The following is an 11,883-nucleotide window of genomic DNA, read 5'->3' as shown; positions in this document are numbered from 1 at the left end:
CCAAAGGACTTATCCTGAGGAGGGTTTCAGACAGGAAGACAAACAGAAAAGGGGCATTCCAGGAACAAGGGACAGAATGTGAAAACACAGAGATGAAAGAGAAAGCATAGTTAGGGAACAGCAGTGGTTCGGTTTAGCTGGAGCAGAGGGGGATATGGCTGAATGGGGGAGAGAGACTGCTGAGAAGAAACAACTGACTTCATAAAATCCCTCTACAAGAAGTTTATGCAGTAACCTAGGTGATGAGAAGCTCTTTGAAGACTTTAATGGGAAAGTGACGTAAACAGAATTCATTCCTTGGATAATCTCCCTATAATAGAATGGAAGATGGACTGGATGAGGATAAAATTGAAGGTGGGGAGATCAGTTAGAAATTCCAGCCCCTGGAGGCTGCATGAACCTCCCATCTACCACGCTTCCCCCCAAAAGAAAATTTAGGTATAGAATCATAGCAATTCAGAAAAGAGTGAATCCTTAGGTTGCAATTATAATTATTTCATTCCGTGATGAAATAAATAAGGTTAAACAGGTTAAATGACTTGCCCGAAGCCAGATAGTTTTGGACAGAACTAGAATTTAGGACCCTGACCTCATCTTTCTCAAAAAACATGGATTAAAATTCACAAAGAACCAGCTCTTCAGCTTCAGAGAAATATTTTAACTAAAGTATTAATGATGATGTGTCTGTGTTAGCAGTACCATAAAGCAAGTGACCTTCATGGATAAAACTCTCCGTGGCTAAAATTAAGAAGACAAAGGAAAATGGGATCTGATTATTAATGTAATTAGTTGATGATCTTGTGGGGTGACAGATACATAAATGACTGTTATTGACTGATGATAATGGAGCTTTCAAGTCTCCAAACTAGTGCTCAAGTTCGGCTCTCAGAAATAATGAGGGACCTGCTTCCTTCATCCTGCCTCCTTACGAGGTGCTAATGCTATATTCCAAATAATGATGTGCAGACCCGGAACAATGTCAGCACTGCTGTTGCTCCACATTAATTCCATTATTATTTATTTTTCTGTTGCTATAGGTTCCGATTTTTTTGAAGATCAGTTGATTGTGAGGTATTATCATGAACAGGACAGAGAAAGAATATCATGATTAACCCCTCTTGAGGACTTCCAAATTCACAATGTGTTCATAAAACTGGAACAAAAGAAATATGTTAAGGCTTTAATGTACTGTAGTGCTCAGGGTTTTCTTAGAATCTTTTTTTTTTTCTTTTTTTAACTCCTTTAAGTCATCTATGTGAATGCCTCCATCACATCTGAAAGTGTAATGGCTCCTTTAAACTGAAGACTTCAGTGCCAGGTAAATAGAATTAGTAGCTCATATATAGAAAGAACATTTTACAGATACATGTATTTACTCAGGTGGATTACCTTAGTTGACTGCAGAACTTGATAATATTCACTATGAGGTTATTCAGACAATTATCATCCCCAGTGAGGACAAGGGGATGCCCACAAACACAGGTTAATAATTGTCAGAACTGATGCCTGAACCCAAGGATCCCAACCCCAAGTCATCACTATGTTGACTGTGCCAAAAGGAATTTTCACTTTGACCAGTACACTATTGACTAGGTAGTGAAGTAATTCTTAAAAGGGGTCAGTGTCATGAAATCTATAGATGTATCAATATTCTCTCAGCCCCAGAGATTCTAAATTTAGGAAAATTAAATTTAGATAAAACTCCTCTAGGGAGTTGAAATGGAAGTCAACCTTCAAGTGTTTCAATGATCACGGAGATCCAAGTAGCGCATGATGATTCCAGGTTGCTAGCTATGGGGTGCACTGCAACCTGGTCCTATTGACTCCTGATGTCCATAGCACGGCCAGTATAACTCATTCTGAGCACTATGGCCTGGGCAAAACAGGCCTTAATGTATAGGCAGAACAGTTGCCCACTTACCTGGGTGGGTCCAGTCTATTTCTCATGTAGAATGGGAGATTAGCACCTCACTCCTCTTCTGGAATAAAACATTGCCACTACTTGTAAAGTACAATCTCATTGTAGAAAAAAAGTTAGAAAGTACAGAACAAAGAAAATCACCACTCAGCGATAACCTTCAAGAGCATTTTTATATATTTTCTTCCAAGATTTTCTCTGTGCGTATTATACCAAAAGGCCCTTGCTCCTATCTGTTCATAGTTTATAAGCTGGCATTTATAACCATGTGCCATTTACAATGCTTTCTTCAGTTCTGAAATGAATTTACTAAGTTCTCCCTTGGAGAGCATGGTAAAACAAGGTTTAGACTGTTCCATTCTGGTAAAACTCGGTTTATATCTTGTTTTACTGGAATAAAAAAGGGAATGGATCAGAGTATGGAACATTCTTTATTCTTTATGTCTTATGAGATACTCTGTGATGCCTCTTTTAGGGAATTAAAGAGGATTACCTTTTACTCCTCCAAATGAGAAAGAAAAAGTTGTAATTGGTTGTCATCACTGTCAATTATTGTGGATATAATAGAAAGAGGCAGTTCATTTCAAGAGTGAAAAATTTACCAGGTTGCATTCCCAGATTGTAACTATGGAAAACCTCTTTCTCCCTGGCCATCCTAAGATGCTGAAAGACCCTGCTGAAAAATGCTTGTGACTCAAATCTGCTTCTTAAAATTCTGAGTTGTTTGCTCTTTGATTTATACAAAAATACTATTTATTTGGAAGAAGGAGGAAGAAAAAGAGATTGGCAGAGTAAAAGGGATTCCTAAGGTTTTGGTTTAATTTAGTTTTATACAATAGGGTTCTGTTGTAGCCTTATCTCTTCACCTAAAATTGTAAAATTCACTTAATATTCATACACCATAAAATTATCTTTGGAAACATGGTTTACAAATAAAATCACAATATTTCCTATGTGCTATGGGTGAACAACAGTTTATCTAATTTATTGTAAGACATTTAGCTTGTTTCCTTTTTGGAGGGAGAAAAGTTAATATAAGTAGCACCAAAATGGACTATCAGAGTGCATAAATGTTTGTCAACATTTGCAAATACGTCCTTTCCGGAGATTCCCAGAAATGAAATAACTGGGTAAAATGGAGCAAATATTTTTAAGACTTTGATACATGCTGGCAAATTGCTTTCCAATTTATACTGCCACCAGCAATGAGTGACAATGGCAATTTCATCACACCTGCTCATTAGTATAAAACAAAACAAAATGCAAAGTACTTGCTATATAAAAAAGGTATTATTTACTTTTTGTAGACAAATATCCTCAGAAACAGATATACACAAAGCTCTTCTCAGTAATTAAAGTCTTTGTGATAGACTCTTTCTCTAGGTCAAGAGAAAAATGCTTTGCAAGTACATTTAGAGAAGCTGGAAAGGGAAAATTGTGCCTAAGGATGGGCAACCCTTTGAAAGTGGGGAATGTCAAGAGAGCATTGGTTATACAAGAAGCCCATGAAATACAAATATAATTACTAAATGCAAAATTGGAAAACATTAGAGATAAAATTGACCTCTGTCAAATTTTTGTGTACACTAACTTTGAAAATTACCAATTGTATTAGTTTACCAGGGCTGCCATAGCAAAGTACCACAGACTGGGTAACTTAAACAACAGGAATTTATTTTCTCATGATTTGGAAGGTTAAAATCCAAGATCAAGATGGCAGCAGAGTTAGTTTTTTGTCCCTGAGAGACTGTATCCTTGGTTTTTAGATGACCATCTTCTCCATGAGTCTTTCCTCTGTGTGTCTCTGGACATTGGATTAAGGCCCACCCTCATAATATCATTTTAACCTAATTACCTTTTTGAAGACCCTGTCTCCAAATACACTCACATTCTGAGGTAATGGGGGTTAGAGTTCCAGCACATGTATTTTGAGGGATACAATTCAGCCCATACCACCAACATATTAAAATTTTGAGATTTTCCTTAAAATATAATGCAAATACATTATTTGTGATGTTTACCTATTTATTCACTAATTATTATGATCATTGTTACTGAGCAAGGGCTCACTGCCTGATGCATACAGAAACTAATATCATGGTATAGAATTTTGTGGAACAAAGAAAAGGCTCTATTACAAGGTCAACCAGCAAAGAGACAGGAGGCATGGCTCAAACCTGTCTCCCCAAACCAGGCACTGAATGGGTTTTTAAAGGATCGGTAGTGATCTGGGACTGGGATTGGAGGGCTCCTGTTCAGATCATATGACTAGGCAAAGCACTGGGCCTTGGTCAGGCCATCTCACTCAGCACATGCTAATTGACTGATGAGTCAAAAGCTGATTGGTTGGCCTGAGACAAAAATAAATGATACAGGAAGGGGCTGATTCGTTAATTGGCTGAATCCAGTCCTTCGGTTGCATGAATTCTGTGGAGGATTTTCAGGTGTCTGTGGTGCCTGAGGTACATCTGGAGGGCAGGGTCCATGTCTCTGTACATGCTCAACTTGCATTCTGCAAGATAACTTGTAAACCAACTTAAAATAGAGAAATAGAACTATTTTCAGCTAGTGTAATCAGTTTTCAACTAGTTTTATACATTTTCATCATTACCATCTTCTATGAGACAAAAAATATGTTGCACACCATTATCATTTGGAATTTGTTTCAAGCACATCTGGTTTTACAACAAGTAGATGCAAAGAAATTAGATCTAATAATAGCTGTAGTTGATCTTTGAAGTTCAGTTTCATCCTTCACTGGAATACAGCCTATCAGTTGAAATTGATCATACATCAGTAGGGATGCATGCTCTTAAAATTAGGTCATATGTTAGTAGGGGAAATGAAAATGGAGGGAAAATTTCATCCAAGACAGGTTGAAAAGGTAAGTCAATTTAAAGACTTAACATTTAAATAAGGTGATGTGGAATAACTCTGCTGCCTATCCTTATGATCTTCTGAGAGCTTTGACAGGGAAAAATGATGCCGCCTGGAGAAAAGCTTCCATGATAAGCTCAATGGCTTATGCTTATAATATGCTTATAATCTAGACATGTGTGACATGGTTAGTTCCCTTACAGTTAGGAAATAGATATATCCAATTTTGACCATAAATGACATAAAATTATTCTATACTTCACAATAAGACTAAGGTATAGAAAATAAAACAAAAAAAATTAAATGCAGCTTCTATATATATGCACTTCCTCATGCATGTATTAATAACCATTTATTGGGTACCTTTAAAGAAATAGTGAGAAGGAATGATATGAAATATTGACTTTATGTGCATCACCAGAAATTATATAAATATATTGAGGAGTCAAATGTATTGAAAACTAATAGTTAATAAAGATGAAAGAAATAACAAAATCTTGACCAATCCTAAAGCATTCATTTTGAGCATAAGGGACATAAATATTTGTGATGATCATTTAACTTATCTTGGAATAAAATAGTATTTCTGCTCTGTTAAAGTAGTTGTTGACTTAGATTTGCCTGTGAAAGAACACTTACAGTGGTCAAAATATAGGAAATATTTGTAGGTAGCATGACATTGCATTACTGTGAATATTTGGCCACTTCCAAGTCTTCTATAAATACGGATGTTTCTCTTATACCACAATAACAACAACAACAAAGACCCCTCTTGTCCCTTCCCTCCTCCTTTACCCAATGCACACTGCTTTTCACCATAGAAATGCATCTACAATTGATGAACTATTTTAAGAAATTAATTTCTTCTACAGATTTTTGGCCTTTTCAGAGAAGATCCTTGGAAGCAATCAACAAACTGAAAATCTACACGTTTTTTAGGTTGCAAATTGGACTAAATCAATATTAAGAAAACATTCATATTTTACAGGTTAAATGCTCTGAGTGTTATGATATTAATGAGACATTCTCAAATAAGCACAAATAGTTCAAAATCACATTTTAGTTTACATTAAATAGTAAAGACTGTATTATGTTCAAGGATTACTTTAGTTCAAGTCACTGTACCTATTGCATCTTCATATAAATACCAGTAGAAATGTATCTTAATTTAGCTTATAATAGTTTAATTATTTAGGTGTAAATTAATGCTAAAACTGTAAGAATAAACCACCTTATTTTCTTTAAAAATGATTCTGGTTGTTACTTATTGAATTATAATGTAAACTAAAATTTCTAATAATGAAAAAGCAAATAATCTGTCACTTAAAGTAAATTACTTTAAATTGGATAATGTCTAGCTTTGAATTTAGTGTTTTTTTAAAAGTGTAAAACTAAAATCAGACAATCCACTAAAATATTTTTTGACATTAAAAGACATTTGAGAAAAGGAGAAGGAATACAATTATCTACAGAATCCAGACTGGCATAGTGTAAAAAGTTTGGTGACTAGTATTTGAACGTATTATGTTTAAGCCATGGCTGCATGAAGTAGTAGATGGTCAATGTTTAAGTAGGTTATTAACCTCTGTGTGAGCCACAGCTAATGTCAGAAATCCCGTCAACATCACCAATTGTAGCACTCTTAATCCTGTTTGTGATGCCAATTGTGTAGCTACTCAACCACACTAGTTGTCAGGCTCTTTTACCTTCAGGTAATCCTGCACCAACCGGGCCAATGGTTCAACTAGGGTTGGGTCTGGAGCTCCCAGACCCCTCAAGCCCATTCACAGACTGGTTCACAAACCCTTTACATGCCAGGCTGGGTCACCAGACCCCACATGTGCCAGACTGGGTCACCAGACCCCTTACATGCAGGTCTATGAGTTAGGTACCCAGCCAAAAGGTCCTTGGAGTCCTAGGTTGGAAAGCATGGCCACTCCAAGCAGACACCCAAGGCAGACAACTGCCCGCCTGCTTCACTAAAACTCTCTCCCTATTTCCCTCTCTCTCTCTCTCTCTCGTGATCCCTGGCTTCTGATTTCCACTGCCCCTATGGCTTCATTCCTTCCCACCATTCCCAGGCTGCCCTGCCCCTACACTGCAGCCCAGAACAATCCCAGGGAGACCCCCTCACCATTTCCCATGTTTCTGATCACTCTCAGCCCCTCTAAAGACCTACCAACCAACCAAGCTGAGACTCCTCCCCACTCAGGGTCTTTGTGTCTTTCTCCCAGGCCTTCTGCCACATCCCTGCCTCCTTCCCCGCTTCCACCCCAGCCTCCTGGATCCGCATCAGAGAGATTTATCTCTGTCCTTTCTTCATCTTGCAGGACTCTTCCTCACAGACACCTCACCCCACCCCCAACCATCACTGTGGGCCAGAACTCTAATTTGGAGTCCAATGAAGTGCCTCCCCACCTCCCTTCTCTAGTCACTACAGGGAGTTAACAGGGAGGGCACTGTCCTGGGTTCAAATGCTGGCTCTGCCAGCTGGTTTGCATTGTGTCCTTAGACACAACAAATTGATTCTCCCTTTCTGAGCCTCAGTTTCCTGCCCTGAAAAGTAGGGGTGAACACTTACCTCCCTCTGAGGAATACTGCAGACAATTTGGGTGAAGGCTGGCACATAGGAAGCACTTCACAGATGTTAGCTGAGGTTGGGACTATGGGCATGAGTCAGATGGCTGTGGATTCTCGGCACAGGCTGTCATTAGTTGTTCCATGAGCTTGCAGATACACTCCCTGCTTGAAGCCTCAGTTTCCTTACCTCTAAATGGGGTTGATGGTAGCACCTTCCTGGCAGTGACATTTTCAAGAGCCAATGAGATTATGTGAGGAAGATGCACAGGGCCAGGCATATTGCAGCTGCTGTTGTTATTATTACTTTAATTATTCAGATAAACAAGTTCAAATCAAGTTTCTGTCCTTTCCCTGCTGTGTGACCTCAGGCAAGTGACCTCACCTCTCTGAGTTTCAGTTTCCTTATCTGTAAAATGGGGTTGATGGTAGCACCTTTCTGGCAGGGACATTTTCAAGAGCCAATGAGATTATGTGAGGAAGATGCACAGGGCCAGGCATATTGCAGCTGCTGTTGTTATTATTACTTTAATTATTTAGATAAACAAGTTCAAATCAAGTTTCTGTCCTTTCCCTGCTGTGTGACCTCAGGCAAGTGACCTCACCTCTCTGAGTTTCAGTTTCCTTATCTGTAAAATGGGGCTCATATGAGGACTTCCTCCTCCTTTTGTTGTTAAAAGTGAGGATTGGAAGATGGCTAATTCCTTTTTTTCCTTTCCTGCAGCTCTAGTCAGTAAGACCTGCTTGTCATTCCTGGCAGGGAGTCACCTGTTTCCCTCTGGAATCTGAGGTTTCAACCCCCTTCCCTGCTACCTGCTTACCATGGCCACAGTCCACTGGGGTCATGCTCCCCCACCCCAAGTTCCAGGGCTCCCCAACAGGGGGCCAGCCTCCCTAGGTTCCCTAGCAACAGGCCCGGGTGTTGGGGCGCCATCCAGGCGGGAGGGATACGGGCCAGCTGGTGGTGCCAGCCAATTTTAGCTTCCACCCCCGGCCCCTAGGGGCTTTGTCACCCACTGCCCCAGCTGCCCTTTGCAGGGGTCCCTCAGCCACACTGCCTGAAGTGGGGTACCATCCCATCTCCAGTTGCCACCCCCCCACCCCCCGTGCCACCTGACAGAGATTCTTCTCCATGCCCTTTATCTCTGTGGGGATGGGAGACCTTATTGCTGGATCTCTGCCTTCCTTCCACCCTCCCCTGGGAGGATGCCTGGGGTGGTGGGCAGCCTAGTGGGAAGAGGGAAAGAGCTAAGTGCTCAGGAGTCTGCAGGCCCGGGTTCCAATCCTGGGCACTCTGCTTCATCTGCCCTGTGACCTTGGGCAAGGTACTCACCCTGTCTGCACTGTGGGGTCTCTGACTGAAGAATGTGGATTGTAACTGGACCTACATCAGAGACCAGGGTGAGGGCACAGTGGGTGGCAGGCACATGGCTAGATCTCTAGCCATGGTGGTGGTTACTGCCCAGCCGTGGGGGGCATTGTCTTCTTGCCCCTTGTGAATGAATGCTTGACCTTGATGAGGAACCTTCTCCTTCCAAGCTTCAGTTTCTTCTCTGGAATATGGAGATACAGGGGTCTCCCTCATTGGGCTTCTGTGGGAATTAAATGCAGGTGAGGTTCTCATTCACACAGGACTTGGCCCACGGTTTGGGCTGCTTAAAACATGACGTGAGAGCATGAGGCTGTGCAGTACAGTGATAGCAAAGGACATCAACTCCAGTAAATGGCCTGGGTTCAGATCCTGGCTCTGGCCCTCAGTTTCCCCACTTGTAAAGTAGGGAGGATAATGCAGTGCATGGCATTACGTTGCATTAATGACTATCATTCATTAATGTTGGTCGTCATCACTGTTAAGTGGCCTGGTGGAGATTCCCTGCAAGGAGCAGACTCAGCTCCTTGGCTACCCGGCCTTCTCTCTTCCTCAGCACCCTTTGTCCTCCTGTTTCCCTGTCTCAGCCCTGGGAATGGCGCAGGGGCAGCACAGGCTCTGAGCAGAGCCATCTTGGCTGGGGCCTCTGGCCTGAAAGGGAGGTGCAGTCTCTGGGGCTCACAATCAGGCTGGGGAAACTTGGAGCAGGCAGGTGACTTGCGGGGGAAGAGAGGCCTGGGAGAGACAGGACAGCAGGAACAGAACGTCGGGGACTGAGAGGAGTGAAGGTGTGGGCAACAACCAGTCAGGGCTTGGATCAGGCAGCTCAGGGAATAACTGTGTCTCCCACGGAAGGAAGTTAACAATGACTGGACCAGGACATTAGTACGGAATGAAAGACTTGGTTACAGTGTTTGGAGTTGAATCTGGAGTGACAATGACTGGAATAAAATGTTGACATTCAGGTTTGGATAGAATTTGGAGGCTGGAGTGGGGACGGTGATGGATAAACTTGAATGTTGGGACTGCTAATGGTGGTGTAGTCTTGAGTCCAGACGGAGGTCAGCATTGATTGGGGTTGAGGGCTACAGCATTTAGAAGAAAATATTGTGGAGATGGTGCAGGTACCCGGAATGAGAAAAGGAGACTGGGGCTAGACTGACTGCAGTAAGAACTGAAGAAGAGGCCTGGTATCTGGGGCCCTGGGTGCTGTGGAGTCAGGGGGACCCCAGGGTGGTGGTTCTTTTTGTAGAGAGAGGGAAGATCCAAAGGCATTGTGCTTCTCTCCCTGGCCTAAGTTTGAAAAAGGCCACAAAGGGGCTGGTGGCCAGGGCTAGAGTTCCCTGCCCCAGCCCATGAGTGCTGCCGAAGGTGGGACTGAAAAGCTCACACTCCGTCTCCCCTGCCCAGCATGGCACCTTGGGCAGTGGGCGCTCCTCAGACAAGGGACCATCCTGGTCCAGCCGCTCCCTGGGTGCCCGCTGCCGGAACTCGATCGCCTCCTGTCCTGAGGAGCAGCCCCACGTGGGGAACTACCGCCTGCTGAGGACCATTGGAAAGGGCAACTTTGCCAAAGTCAAGCTGGCCCGGCACATCCTCACAGGTCGGGAGGTGAGTCTGGGGATGGGGCGGGGCCCAGGGCAGGCTCCTGCAGGACCAGGGCTTTGGGGAGTTTGGCAGATTCAGGGTTGGCCCTTGGTTTGCTCTATGACATCAGGTAAGTCCTTGGCTCTCTCTGAGATAGGTTGCAACATCTCACATTTTTCCAGAACAACTTCAGTGGGCAAAGAGAACCAATTTGAGACATCTCTGAAATTGCTGGGAAATCTAAGATAACAGGCAGAGCCATGTGCTTTACTTCTAAGGATACACATGGCTTTTATGCACTAACCTGGAACACCTGCCTGTTTTAGTGGTGAACTTTGCGTTTTTTGTGTGTTGTTGTTTTTTTTTTGATAGTGAACTTTGGTTCCTTGAAATCTTCCAGTGATCTTTGAGACCACGCCAGGTTTAGTTGTGTTGAGTCCTCAGTTACACACAACTGCTCTCTCTCCACTTCCCCTTCCATAGTGGGCATCTGTGCTGAGTGTGGTAGTATTATTGCAGAAGCGCCCACACAGACTTTGTAACTTAGATATAAGGCCTCTAATTCACACTGAAATGAGAAAAAGATGGTGGTTTCATGATTTCCTCTGTAGCCTCCCTTCAACTTTAGAGAAATGACTGGAGCAATTTCTCCTGCCTTGGTTGGACTTTCCCCGATCTCACGCTGTCTACACCATACACACGAAAGAAACCAGGCCCTGATGGTTTTATGGGAAAATTCTACCAAACAGTCAAATTTTATGCCTATTCTTTGAGAGACTAAAGGAAGAGACTCCACTGCCCAACTGATTTTTATGTGCTAATTTAACCATAAGACCAAAACCGGACAAGAAACAAAGTTACAGGCCAGTCTTACTAATAAACATAGATACAAAAGTCTCGAACAAAATATCAGCAAGTAGAATCTGGCAGATAAACTAAGGAAAGCTGTATGATGACAAAGTTGGGTTTATCCCAGGAATGCAAAGTTCTCTCCACTGGCAATTTATTCATGTCCTTCGCGACAGTCACAGATTAGAGGAGAGAAACCATATGATCATCTCAATACTGGCATAAAAAGTGTTTGACAATTTTTAAAAAATCCACTCATGAGAATATGAGGAAAGCTAAAGGACCCTCTCCCCCACAAAGAACACGTCATTCTCCGTATGTGGATCTTGTATATGATTCCAGGGATTTCTAAGAGGACCAGCTTCTACAGGAACAAGACCTCTTAGGAGAAGAGTTCTTTAATCCATGGATCTGGGGGTTAATGGGGAGTCGCCCCAAAACCCTTTGGTAAAACTACAGACCTAGGACGATTAAGACTTTTTTGTTTTGTTTTGTTTTGGCGGCTGGCTGGTATGGGGATCCCAATCCTTGACCTTGGTGTTACAAGGCTGCATTCTAACCAACTGAGCTAACCAGCCAGCCTTGGATTAAGACTTTGAAAGGGCACTCACTGCTGAAAAATTTATAGTGCTCTACCCCGATGTATAATTCAAAATAAAAACCTAGCTACACGGGCCAGCCCGGTGGCGCACTGCTACAGTGCGCC

At 42.4% G+C, this 11,883-nt stretch overlaps 1 protein-coding gene across 1 annotated transcript in view; it reads left to right on the top strand.

Annotated features, from left to right (window-relative positions):
• The first annotated feature begins 10,134 nt into the window (after window positions 1-10,134).
• Window positions 10,135-11,883, top strand: part of MARK4 (MAP/microtubule affinity-regulating kinase 4) — a 36,340-nt gene continuing 34,591 nt past the window's right edge. The window contains exon 1 of the mRNA XM_008591478.1: window positions 10,135-10,352. The gene's annotated coding sequence lies outside the window, so the exon portion shown is untranslated. The remainder of the gene's footprint in view (window positions 10,353-11,883) is intronic.

This window comes from Galeopterus variegatus, unplaced genomic scaffold (assembly GCF_000696425.1).
Source record: "Galeopterus variegatus unplaced genomic scaffold, G_variegatus-3.0.2 Scaffold6956, whole genome shotgun sequence".
Taxonomy (NCBI): Eukaryota; Metazoa; Chordata; class Mammalia; order Dermoptera; family Cynocephalidae; genus Galeopterus; species Galeopterus variegatus.
Note: the sequence above shows the minus strand (reverse complement) of the source record. Positions and strands in the feature narration are given on the sequence as shown.